The sequence below is a fragment of the Nicotiana tabacum genome, chromosome 18 (genome assembly GCF_000715075.1).
Source record: "Nicotiana tabacum cultivar K326 chromosome 18, ASM71507v2, whole genome shotgun sequence".
Classification (NCBI taxonomy): Eukaryota; Viridiplantae; Streptophyta; class Magnoliopsida; order Solanales; family Solanaceae; genus Nicotiana; species Nicotiana tabacum.
Window position 1 is genome coordinate 79,842,068 of NC_134097.1, and position 14,117 is coordinate 79,856,184.

The following is a 14,117-nucleotide window of genomic DNA, read 5'->3' on the forward strand; positions in this document are numbered from 1 at the left end:
GCAGGCAGTCACTTTCTGCAGTTGCATTCCAGCTGTATAGTTGACTTGCACTTCTGTCAGAGAACACCAAGAGATCAGGTCCCTATCGTGTTCCTCTTTGTAGCAGTTCATTAGCTGGAGTTCAGACTGAACTTCGTTCATTTGAAATGTGTACTAAGTGAGTCAGGTTCTCTATTTGATTCTTAACAATAAGTTTGTTAGATCATCAAAACATAAGATGCATAAGGCAAATACATTGAAAACCCATCAAGACGCGACCTTTCAATCACTTCTGTCACTAACGTCACGGGATTGACATTATGATCGAGGCATCAGAGGATCAAGGATCAAATCATTTCTTATCATCTTACTCTAAGAAACATGGGACTATTTGTATATGGTAGAAATTAAGTATGACCGATTTCGTGGGCTCGAAGGTCACTTGGAGAACAAGTTCGAAATGGACCAAGCTCGAGCCTGAGGGCGGAGTACAAAACTCGAAGATCGAAGTGCTCGATGAACACTGATGCCAAGTATGACCAACCTTGAGATAATACCGTTACGGTTTTATAACAGAAAGAGTGAGATTCCCGCAGTGGCCCCTAAGATCATGGGGTAAATTCCGGAACGGATTTGCACTATGCGGTTAGACAGTTGTATAATAAGATTCTCAACTACAATTAGAATTGTACCTTATTTAGGATTCTCCTACTATATAAAGGGGACCCCAATCATTTGTAGCACATCAATCATTGACAAGAGAATATACATTCTTTACTTTCTTGCTTATTACTCACCAGAATTGTCTTTTAGCTTTGTTGTTCTTAATGACCTACCTCGAGGCCATCTTAGCTTGAGGTCGAGGCTGGCTTGTTCACTGGTTTGATTCAACTTATTTCTTTAATTTATACGTTTGATTCTTTGATTATCAGTTGGTATTGGACTAAATCACATATTTTAAGACCTCAATATAAATTTAATTGTTACTCGAATTTTAGGGTAAACAGTATCAAAATTATGAGTGTGTGAATTAAGAATTTGGGATGTTATAGTAGTAAGTTCGTGGTGATGGCTTAAGAAAAAGCTCAGAAATACCACTAAACTTGGCAAAATGGCTTACATATACCACAAGGTGTGAGGGGAGGGGCTGATAAGTAACGGAGGATTTAAATAATGTGACTTGGCAAAATTTAGTACTAATTAGATAATTTGTGTTTCATCAGTGGATAATGACACATAGGGTGCAAAATGGCAGGGGCTAGGGTACACTCAAAACCAACTATTAACGAGTGACATATGTGAGGCTTTACCTTGAGTCCAATGGAATATTTAAGCTTTTTTTAAAAAAAACTTTAATAACAATAGTGTCCAGTCAATTTAGAATGGTGCATCCTAAGCACATATTCCCTTGTAAAATAACATGAGAACGACACTCACGATTTAATTTTTGGTCCAAGTCTCATCTTCTAATGATATTACAGGGACCATTCATACACCAAAATATGCATAGAGATGAAGAGGTGCAGATTATTGAATATTTTCTCAAAAATTTATTACTCTAAGGGTGTGTTTGGTATGAAGGAAAATATTTTTCAGAAAATACTTTTTAATTTTTTCATGTTTGGTTGACTTAAATGTTTTGAAAAATATTTTCTTCATGAACTCATTTTCCTCCAATTGAAGGAAAATATTTTTCCTATCAAAAGAAGAAAAAATATTTTTCAAAACTCTTTTTCAACATTCCACATCCCCACCAACCTCCACCCACCCCATCCATCCCACCCCCAAACCCCCCGTACCCTACCCACCCGTACCCCTACCCCCATCACACCCCAACCTAGCCCACCACTACCCTAAATAAAAGTATTATTAAGAGTACTTTTTTCGTGTTATAAATAGAGTATTTTTTTTCATTTCAACAAAATGAGTATATTTTTTTCATGATGTAGAAAAAGTATCTTCTTTCGCTTCAACAAAATGGATACTTTCTTTTTCATGTGTGGAAAAAATAATTTCTTTTATTTTAACATAACAAGTATTTTCTTTTCATGATGTACAAAAAATATTTTCTTTCATTTCTACAAACTAAGTATTTTCTTTTCCTGAAGTAGAAAAAGTATTTTTTTCAATAAATTAGTGATGTAGAAAAATATTTTATTTCATTTTAACAAAACGAATACTTTCTTTCATGATGTAAAAAAAATATTTTTTTTATTTTAACAAACTGAGTATTTTTTTCATGATGTACAAAAAGTATTTTCTTTTCCTTTCAACAAGACGAGTACTTTCTTTTCATGATCTAGAAAAAATATTTTCTTTCATTTCAACAAATCGAGTATTTTCTTTTTGTGATGTACAAAAAGTATTTTTTTTTCATTTAACAAAATGAGTAATTTTTTTCACGTTGTAGAACGGATACTTTCTTTTTCAACGAAAAAAAGTAATTTCTTGTTAGTTATCGAGCTTAAATTTCAATGTTGTTCTTGTGTGAAAGAGTAAAGTAGCACATTGGTTCCATTGGGTTTGTATGAATTTTGTGGGTTTGTATGAATTTTGAAAAAAATAATTAATTCTTGAAGAAATAGAGTCCCGCAGGAGAATGGGCCGGGGAAGGGGGAGGGGAAGGAGTACTGGGAACATGAAGATTTTGGGGAAGGTGGGTTGAGAAGAGTAGCATAAAAAAATATTTCCTAAAAGTATTTTATACTCTTTAACCAACAACAACAACAACAACAACCCAGTGTAATCCCACAAGTGGGGTCTGAGGAGGGTAATATGTACGCAGACCTTACCTCTACCCCGAGGGGCAGAGAGACTGTTTCCAGGAGACCCTCGGCTCAAAGAGACAACAAGAGACACTATATTAGTACTATCAATAGACTCATAATAAAACACCATAAAATACCATAAAATCCATAACATAACATAAATACCATAAAAACAAAGTAACAGCAATATAAGAGATATAGGAAATACGAGAATATGTAAGGTATTAATACACAGAAGATAAAGCCAATCATCAGTAGTTGATCAATAGCATCCTAAGACTAATTCCTAACTGGCTAGTCTCACTCTAGTGCGCTGTAAAAAGACATCACAAATTTCCCCTAACCTACAACCTTAATGCTCGATCTCCACAATTCCCTGTTTAGGGCCATGTCCTCAGTAACCCTAAGTCGCGCCATATCCTGCCTGATCACCTCTCCCCAATACTTCTTAGGTCTCCCTCTACCTCTCCTCGTACCCACCACCGCCAGTCGCTCATACATTCTCACCGGTGCATCAGTGTTCCTCCTCTGAATGTGCCTGAACCATCTGAGTCTTGCTTCCCGCATCTTGTCCTCCATGGGGGCCACACCCACCTTCTCTCGAATATCTTCATTTCTAATCTTATCCTTCCTTGTATGCCCGCACATCCACCTCAACATCCTCATCTCTGCAACTTTCATCCTCTGGATGTGTGAGATCTTCACCGGCCAACACTCGGTCCCATACAACATAGCAGGCCTAACCACTGCCCTATAAAATTTACCTTTCAGTAACAGAGGCACTTTCTTGTCACACAGGACTCCCGTCGCTAACCTCCATTTCATCCACCCCACCCCTATACGGTGTGTGACATCCTCGTCGATCTCCCCGGACCCCTGAATAAACGACCCCAGGTACTTGAAACTACCCCTCTTAGGGATGACTTGAGAATCAAGCCTCACTTCCACTCCTGCTTCCGTCGGCTCTGCCCCAAATTTGCACTCAAGGTATTCCGTCTTCGTCCTGCTCAACCTGAAACCTTTGGACTCAAGGGTATGTCTCCAAACCTCTAACCTCTCGCTGACGCCGCGTCGTGTCTCGTCGATTAGGACTATGTCATCAGCAAATAGCATGCACCATGGCACCTCCCCCTGAATATGATGCGTTATAGCATCCATCACCAGGGCAAATAGGAAAGGGCTGAATGCAGACCCTTGGTGCAACCCCGTAATAACCGGAAAATAATCTGAATCGCCTCCTGCTGTCCTAACCCGAGTCTTAGCTCCATCATACATGTCCTTAATCGCCCTAATGTAGGCAACCGGGACCCCTTTAGCCTCTAAGCATCTCCATAAGACCTCCCTAGGAACCCTGTCGTATGCTTTCTCTAGATCGATAAACACCATGTGGAGATCCTTCTTCTTATCCCTGTATTGTTCCACCATCCTCCTAATAAGGTGGATAGCTTCTGTGGTAGATCGCCCCGGCATGAACCCGAACTGGTTGTCTGAAATAGACACCGTCCTTCGCACTCTCATTTCTACCACTCTCTCCCAGACTTTCATGGTATGACTTAGTAATTTAATACCCCTATAGTTGTTACAGATCTGGATATCGCCTTTGTTCTTATACAACGGGACCATTGTACTCCACCTCCACTCTTCGGGCATCCTATTAGTCTTGGATATAACATTAAGCAACTTAGTAAGCCATTCCAAGCCTGCTCTACCCACACACCTCCAAAGCTCAACCGGAATTTCATCTGGTCCGGTAGCTCTGCCCCTTCTCATCTTACGCATTGCCTCCATGACCTCATCGACCTCAATGTCCCGACAATCACTTAGTTCATGGGGGCTGTCTGCGTTCCTCAATTCACCTAGTACAATATCCTGATCCCCTTCCTCATTTAGAAGTTTATGAAAGTAGGTCTGCCATCTCCTCTTTATCTGGTCATCCTCCAACAAAACTTTGTCGTCCTCATCTTTTATGCACCTCACTTGGTCCAAATCCCGAGCCATCCTCTCTCTCGCCTTAGCGAGTCGGAGTAACTTCTTCTCCCCGTCTTTGTTCCCTAGTTCCTCATACAAACGAGCAAAAGCTGCCGTCTTTGCCTCCGTCACTGCCATCTTTGCCTCTTTCCTAGCTACCTTATATCTCGCAATGTTCGCTCTCTTCTCCTCCTCTCCAGCGCTCCCCACTAACCGCATGTAAGCCACCTTCTTCGCTTCCACTTTACCTTGTACAACTGCATTCCACCACCAGTCTCCTTTGTGGCCACCGGTGCGGCCTGAAGATACCCCTAACACCTCTCTCGCCGCCTTCCTTATATAGTCCGCCGTCGTCGACCACATAGTGTTTGCGTCCCCACTACTTCTCCAAGCTCCCATTGCCGACAACCTTCCTTCCAACTCCTGGGCTTTAACCTTAGTCAAGGCGTCCCACCTAATCCTCGGGCGGCCTCGTACTGACCTCTGTTTCCTTCTTATCCTAATACTAACGTCCATCACCAAGAGCCTATGTTGCGTTGCAAGGGTCTCACCTGGGATAACTTTGCAATCCTCGCACAACCTTCTGTCGCATCTCCTGAGGAGGAGATAGTCAATTTGAGTCTTTGCCACCGAACTTTGGTAAGTAACCAAATTCTCCTCTCGCTTCGGAAAACTCGAGTTTGCAATCACTAGATCGAATGCCTTGGCAAAATCCAGCAGTGAGATGCCCCTTCCATTCCGTTCCCCGAAACCAAAGCCGCCATGAACCTCCGTATAACCACCTGCAGACGACCCAATATGGCCATTGAAATCCCCTCCTATGAATAGCCTTTCGGAAGGCGGAATACTACGAACAATGTCATCCAACCCTTCCCAAAAACGCCTTTTAATCTCCTCCTCACAACCTACTTGCGGTGCGTACGCGCTAACGACGTTTAAAGTACACTCACCCACCACCAATTTAATAGTCATTAGTCTATCATTCACACGCCTGACCTCTACCACCGACTCCCTAAGACGGCTATCTACTAGGATACCCACTCCATTCTTACCCCTCACGACTCCAGAGTACCACAACTTATACCCATCCGCGTTTCTCGCCCTCGATCCGACCCACCTAGTCTCCTGGACACGCGCTATATTAATCTTCCTCTTCTGAAGGATCTTCGCCAACTCTATAGACTTACTCGTTAGCGAACCTATGTTCCATGACCCGATTCTCAACCTATAGGCTCCCTTGCCCCCTCTACGTCCCTTGCCTCCCGACCTACCCCCTGACCCCGGGCTCACTCTTTGTCCCACACTCTGCCCCACCTGAGGGCATGCCTTTAATCTATCATCCCAGACTGCCGCCACTACACCTATGACAGATCTACAAAAGACTCGCTAGTGCACAACGGACAACGAATCAAACTAGAAGGAAACAAGTGACTACCTGTACACCTATTGAATGATTTAACTATTGTGAACTAAAGTAACATCAATTTAGCTAACACCAGTAGAACGGGAGGTACCAATTCCCGAGAACCAAACCTGTGTTGATTTGCAGCCCTCGATATACTTGCAAGCTCACGCACCGCTTCCCACCGCCCTTTGCTGACGCTCGTCCAGGTTGCTCTCCTTTGCTAGTGCTCGTGCGCCCAACTTGTCTCCAACCACTTTGAGAATTTCCCTGAAAACACAGAAAATACCACGACCCAAAGACCAAAAAGGGCTATTACCGCTACCACTGGTGTAGCACCGAAAGTAACTAGCAGCCGAAATTAACTGAAGAAAAACAACAAGCAAGCTTCTGAAATATGCGAGGAGATCCGGCAACATAACAACATCAAACCGGTGACCAAATGGAATCTAAAGCATAACTACTACCATTAAATTGCAGTTGTAAGCTAGTAAAGGAAAACTGAAAATCAGTAAGTAAAACCAAAGAAACAGAGCAAACCAAACAAATCTTTTGCTACGTACAGAAAAGCCAGCAATTTCGGTTTTGGAAATTTCGAGCTTTATTGACATTTACTTCAACAGATTCAGTGAAATAAAAGTAAAAAATCTATAGCTAAGAATAATGAGAGTATCGATTTGAAATTGGATTGTTCTTTGATAAAAGGGGTTCTGAGCAAAAGTGGCGATGATAGAATTGGAGCGGTAGAGCAAAAAGGGGGAATTTTATTTTTGAACTGCTAAGAGGCGGTTTTTCAAGAATTGGGAAATTATAAATGAAAATTGAAAATAACCACTTATTTTTCATAAAAAATATTTTCCTTCCATACCAAACACACCCTAAGTTAGCACTTTTAAAATTTATGTTTGCACCTTATTTTAAAGTTAAGGAGTCCACCCGTAATTTAATACTCCTAGCAAGGACAAAAAGCTGTGGTATAACCTCCTTAAACTAATTCTAGCTTGTTTGACCAAGCTTCTTCCATCCAGGAGTATTTTTTTAATTTATAAAAAATACTTTTTTTTCAAAGTTGATGTGTTTGGTCAAATTTTTGGAAGAAAAAAAGTATTTTTGAGGAGAACTGAAAGCAATTTTGTAGACACAAAAAAAAAATAGCTTTCTCTCCGAAAGCACTTTTGAAAAAAATACACTTAAAAACTATTTTTAAAAACTTGACCAAAGACTAATTGCTATTAAAAAATACTTTTCAAATTAATTTATCAAACACAAACGGTTAGGGGTGTTCATGGTTCGGTTTGGATCGGTTTTTCCCTAGAAAGAAACCAAACCAAATAAGTCGGTTTTTCAAATATTAGAACCAAACCAAACCAATTAAGTCGGTTTTTTCTCGATTCGGTTTATGTCGGGTTGTTTCGGTCATTTGTCGGTTTTTTCTTAAATATAAGACATACACTACCAAACACATATTCCGGCGACCACATTTTCAACGTAACACTATAAAATCAATTGCCCTTTGAGAAATCTATTATTTACTAAAATATATTGATGATAATTGAATCAAATACTGATGAATAATTTAAGGACTCAATTAAAAATATATTTTTTTAACATAAAATGGTTTCTTACACTTAGCAAAAGAAAACTACCAATCAAACTAGAATATAAAGTTAAAGAACTATACTAAAAGTGCAAATGATTAACATTCACCATAAAATTTTTGAAACTTTGTATAAAAATATACATATATATAGGTGTAATAATAAATTTGTAATAGCTACTCCTATAATCGGTTTGGTTCGGGTTTTTCGGTTATATTTTGATTAAAACCAAAACCAAACCAAATTTGATCGATTTTTAAAATTCAAAACTAAAACTAAACCAAACCATAAAATATCAGTTTTTTTTATCTATTTGATTTGATTTTCCATTTGGTTAGATTTTTCTGGTTTGCATGAACATGCTTCTCCCCAAAGTACTTGGTAAAGCTGCAAAAATCCGCAAATAGTGTCCTAAAATTAAAAAAAAACATTTTCAGTGGACCTCTGTCGTTGACACATGATTCTGATTTCCAGCTGTTGCGACTTGTCACTTGTTGTGTCTCAGGTGTGCATTGCGAAACAATTTTGCAGAGATGCTTACCTTTAGCTCCATTAGTACGTCCATGGAGAAACCTCTGGATCCAACACTTTCATCTTCATCAAATCAAGTATTCTTGAGTTTTAGATCAGAAGACTCTTGCTGCATGTCTTTCACTGATCACCTTTACACTGCCTTAGTTCAAGCTGGGTTTCAAACATTCAATCAGGACACTGACACAAGAAAAGAACAACTCCACAACGCAATCCGAGAGTCTAAAGTTTCGCTGATTGTCCTGTCCGAAGGCTATGCCTTTTCTCAATCATGTCTTGATCAGCTCGATATGATTCTGACATGTAAGGAGAAATTGGATCGGGCAATTCTACCCATCTTCTACTATGTGGATCCTTCTGATGTTAGGAAGAAGAAGGGAAGGATTGGGGAAGCATTAGCATTGCATGAACAAGAATTGAAATGGGAAAGCAGTGGAAGGGAAAGGGTAGAAAGATGGAAGGAGGCACTTGCTAAAGTTGCTGACTTGGGGGGAATGGTCTTACACAATCAAGCTCTTGGGTAATTATATATATCTTTCTCCCCTTTTAGTCCATTTTAATGTCTCTTTTTCTTCTTCTTACTCAATTTTCTTCTTCCTTATAAAGACCCTTTGACAAGAAAAAAAAAAACGGAAACAAGAACAACTTATGGAAAAATATGTGTCTTGGCAAACCACTGCCTTGAAAGTGATTTCGGCCCGACTGGGTGCCAATCGACTGGAAGTTTGGAATTTGCACAAAACAATTATCCAGAATTCAGTTGAAGAAGAAGAGAGATGAAGGTTTTTTTTTCTGTGTTTGAAAACTTCACAAAACAGTAGAGCTTTTACAAGAAGGAGAATCTTATTTGGGGGTTATGAAATTAGGATGAATAAGAATCCTTGCAAACGTGATATAAGTTCTGAAATTGCAGTTAACAGAATAACAAAAACTTGATTAAAAGAAATCAAAAGGAAAAAAAAGTGGAAGAATAATAGTAGCAGTTAATTGTCCCACATTGGTTGTGGGAATGAGTTGTTACCACTTTATGGTCTTGGGAAATCTCACCCAATGCACTAGCTTTTGGGGTTGAATTAGGTCCAACGTTCATTTTCATTTTGCGAGGGGTGTTAAGTGTCCCATCTTGGTTGAGGGAATAACTTGTTATCTCCTTGTTGGCAGTTCAGCTATATCTTACATTCTTGTCTCGTTTTCTTAATTTACAGGCCTGAGTCGAAATTTATTCGAAAGATTGTTAATGTGGTCACAAATAGACTAAGTCGAACAGCTTTGTATGTTGCACCTTACCTAATCGGCATAGATTACCGGGCTAAGCATATTAGCTTTTGGCTGCAAAATGGATCGGCTGACGTTGGCATATTGATGGTTTGCGGCATGGGCGGTATAGGGAAGACTACTCTGGCCAAGTTCGTCTACAATTCAAACTTTCATGCTTTTGAAGGTAGCAGCTTTGTGCTTAACATAAGAGAAATTTCAAAGCAACCTAACGGTTTAGTTAAATTGCAAAAGCAAATACTTTCTGACATTCTAAAAAGGACAAAGGAACGAGTATCATGTGTTGATGAAGGAATTGTTAAGATTTCAGATGCCTTAAGTGGCAAAAGAGTCCTACTTGTTCTTGATGATGTGGATGATTCTGATCAACTAAATGCAGTATTGGGGATGAAAAGTTTATTTTTCCCAGGAAGTAAAATCATCATAACAACCCGACATGAGCGAATTCTAAATCCTCACCTAGTTGATAAGGTGTATACTGTTGAGAAACTGGACACGGACGAATCCTTAGAGCTCTTCAGTTGGCATGCCTTTGGAAAACCACATCCTGTGGAAGGTTTTCTTGTGGGTTCAAATGAAGTGGTGAAACGGTGTGGAGGAATTCCACTTGCACTAAGAGTTTTGGGTTCTTCCCTGGCAGGACAAAATTTGGATGTATGACAAAGTACAATAAAGAAGTTGCAAGTTGTTCCTAATAATCGGATTATTGAACTGCTCAAAATCAGTTATGAATCTCTAGAAGATGATGATAGGAGTTTATTCCTTCATATTGCCTGTTTCTTTCTCTGGGAGGATAAAGATTTTGCTGTCAAAATACTGGATAAATGTGAGCTTTTCACTATAGTGGGGATCCAAAACCTCATTGATAGAGATCTCTTGTCACTACCAAATGGTAGGCTCTTCATGCATCAACTTATTCAAGATCTGGGAAGAGAAATTGTTCGTCAAGAATCTGTTGAGCCAGGGAGGCGTAGTAGACTGTGGCATCATGAAGAATCTTTGTACGTATTGAGAAACAAAACGGTAAGCAACTTTATCACTTTAGGCTTTTTCCTTTAATCCATGCATGCACTTTTCTCTTACATGTCTGTCTCCTATTTTTATTAGGGAACTGAAGCAATTGAAGGCATCATTCTCGACGGAAATATGCGTAAAGGACAAGGATCAACCAGGATAACATCTAATGAAAATTATGGCAAAAAAAGTAAAGTGGAAGAATTTATGAATAATTCTCAGGAAGATCGACCAAAGCGGAATTGGATGTCCATTTTCTCTCGTCATATCATGGGCACAAGGGAAGTTCCAAATGAGGATTTGGAAACTGACTCATTCACAAACATGCACTAGTTGAAATTTCTGTTGCTTAGCAATATACAACTTTACAGTAAATTTCCCAAGAAATTAAGATGGTTGTTTTGGCGTTATCTCCAATTAGAATCCCTACCAAGCGACTTTCCGATGGGAAAACTTGTTGCTATAGACCTTTGTTACAGCAGCTTGAAACAACTTTGGACAGCACCAAAGGTACTTTGCCCATGCCCTTTGTCATTATCTGCTTGTAAGTATTTATCATCAGTTGCATCCAGCATTATTTTAAGTGATCAGTTGCATCTAACATATCTTTTCGTTTCTCTTGTTCGTTTGACTAGTTACTCAGATGGTTAAAATTTCTCAATCTCAGCCACTCTTATCAGCTTAGAAGAACTCCTGATTTTTCATTACTTCCCAACCTTGAACAATTAATCCTCGAATATTGTACAAGTCTAACTGAGGTGGATGACACTATTGGATATCTGGAAGGACTCACTGTTTTAAGCCTTAATGGTTGTATAAACTTGAGGAGCATTTCAGAAAGTGTTTGCCGTTTAACACATCTTGAGACCCTTGATATCTCTGGTTGCTCGAATCTTGAATATGTCGCGCTGAAGCTTGAAAAGTCGGATTTTCCAAGTGAGCTTTCAGATGAAAGTGGAAGAAACCAAATAGATAGTACCAAGCTAGTAAGACCATGGCATACAATCTTGTGGTCTTTGCTGAGGAAGGAGAAAGTATGTCATAGAGTTTCACCAATCAGTTTTCCGACTTCTCTAGTTACTCTAAGACTTACTGACTGCAATCTGGGTGATAATGCATTTCTCCATGTTGATTTTAGTAAGCTCAATTTGCTGAAAGAATTGAGTTTGAGCCGAAATCTACTTTGCCATCCCCCAGAGAGCATTAGATATCTTAGCAGGCTCGAAAACCTTTCACTAAATTCGTGTACAAGGCTAAAATCAGTACTCGAGCTGCCAAATGGTGTTGAGATTGTTGATACAACTGACTGTATATCCTTGGAGAAAGTATCAGGCGCACCTAGCTCATGCAGCATTCTTTACATAAATTGTGCAATCTGGTTGAGATGAGCCCTAATTTCAAGTTAGAACATCTTGAAAATGTCAATGCAGAAACTCTCGGCTATTTGGGTTTGTCAAACTTGGAGTTGATTAGAAATGTTACTTTTAGATTAAGATTTGACATTCAGAAATTGCATACTGACGAAATGGAATTTCCAGAGTTTGTCCAAAATGACATGGCAAAATTACAATCTCTCCCACCTAAGAAGCTTCCCGCTCAGGTGCATCTTTCTGGTTTTGTGTAAAATGAGGCATATATATTATATGATCAACTGATTGTGCATCTGCTTAACATTTAATGATTTTCATGTCTCAGGGATATTACTGCAATGGCGTCTTCTCCACATTCCTATCGGGTGAACACGTGCCAAGTTGCTTTGACACGAAGTTGAGTGAGCCTTTCTGTTCATCGTTCATCGTTCCTACTCCTGATAATCATAGAATTTGAGGCTTGAGTTTTTGCTTGGTGTATACATGCTTGGAGAGTGAAGAAATGGTAAGTGAGGGCCATTGCCTGTCCATTACAATTAATAATTTGTCGCAAAAGTTCAAGTGGAAGCAAGACCCTATATTCTAGCTATTCCTGAAGTTGAAGAGCGGATGATGTGGTTAAGTTATTGGGAAATTGTCAACTCGTTGCAAACAGGCGATGTTGTAGAGATTTCAGCCAGTGTTGGAGATAAACAACGTTTCAGTATTAACGAGGTTGGAATGAGGATTATATTCCTGGAAGAACAACAAGACCAGGACAAAGAATCTAATTGTGAAGTTGAAGAGTTTTTTTCTAGTCCATGTCATCAGAATTTGCTCCTTGTCAGAGTCTTCCCGATGTGATAAAAGGTAGTTATTAAGATGGTAGAATAAATTGTTGGCATATGAATCAGAGTTCTTGCTCAGGTCTTAATTGTTGTTTCTATTACACTTAATGTTAAAGGATAGCGTCCTCTGTCTTCATTGGATAGTACAAGGGGAACATAGTTTTTTTCCCTCATCCCGTCTACATGATTTTCTTTTTTTAAGCAAAAAATTCTTTGCAACTAAATATCATGTCAGCCTGGGACATCCTGCTATGTTTCTTTTCAGTCATCGAGGTCAACACCTTGTACAGGAAGTGAATTTTAAAGCTGTAATTTCATTTACTGAGCTCTATGGAGATTCTTGTATCAAATCATATAGTGCGTATTCAAGGTCAATTTGTCACGTCAAATGCATCTTTACGTGTTCTCAGGAAAAAAGAAACAAGAACGAACACTAGGGCAATCCTATATTGCTAATGTGGCTGTCAGAGTGGGAAAATGTTGGCGTGAATCTTCAGAAGATATGAAACTTCCAGAGGTTTGTCTAAATAGGTAAGATTACTTCCTGGTGAGAGTAGCAACTTTTCGATATGCACCAACATAGGTAGTGCTTGTTATGTTCCTGAATCCTGATCTTGCATGTTTGCTCATTTCATCTTCTTTGTAGCTTGTGCTGGATTTTTTATTTCCATTCTCTATCGTTTCCTTAGATTCTGTCAGTCACGTAGGACTGTTGTCATGCATTTAGCCAAAGGTAAACTCAAGATTTTAGGTCAGTGAGTGCAGAGTACTACAGACAAACTACTCCTTTGTGACAATGTGTGCCGCTCTGTGTTATATAAATATGCGCCTGCATATGGAACATTAAATTTGTTCTCGCAAAATTCCTTATCAATCAATTTGAACCCCTAATTAATCATCCTTTTGGCATAATCTTAATCATCCTTCTTCCAACGTGTAGATCTGAAGTACGATCCCCTCGGATGGGTTTTTCTGCACATTCACAAATTATCCTGGCTGCATCCAGTGTTCACTTCTAGTCCCCTTCATGAAAAACATTATCTTTCTATCCTTATAAAAGTTGTGGACATATCTTAAATCTTTCTGCAGGACAATGTCAGATGGAGCTCTTTTGCAGCATCAACACCAGATAACAGCTTCTGTTGAAGGGCCTTATGGCCAGAGTGCGGAACCAAAATATTGTTAATTTTTACTAAAAATACTCAAATAAGTGTAAAAAAAAAAAAGTTACCAAAGTATATATAACGCCACTAATAGTGGCGCTATACAGTAACGTTAACTGTACCGTTACTGTATAGCGCCACTATTAGTGGCGTTATACTGACAAACTTACATAGCGCCATTAATAGTGGCGCTATATGTCTTATACCTGAAGACATAGCGCC

At 39.2% G+C, this 14,117-nt stretch overlaps 1 pseudogene; it reads left to right on the forward strand.

The window, feature by feature from the left end:
- The first annotated feature begins 8,119 nt into the window (after nucleotides 1-8,119).
- Nucleotides 8,120-12,755, forward strand: LOC107813267 (disease resistance protein RPV1-like; annotated as a pseudogene).
- Nucleotides 12,756-14,117: the final 1,362 nt, after the last annotated feature.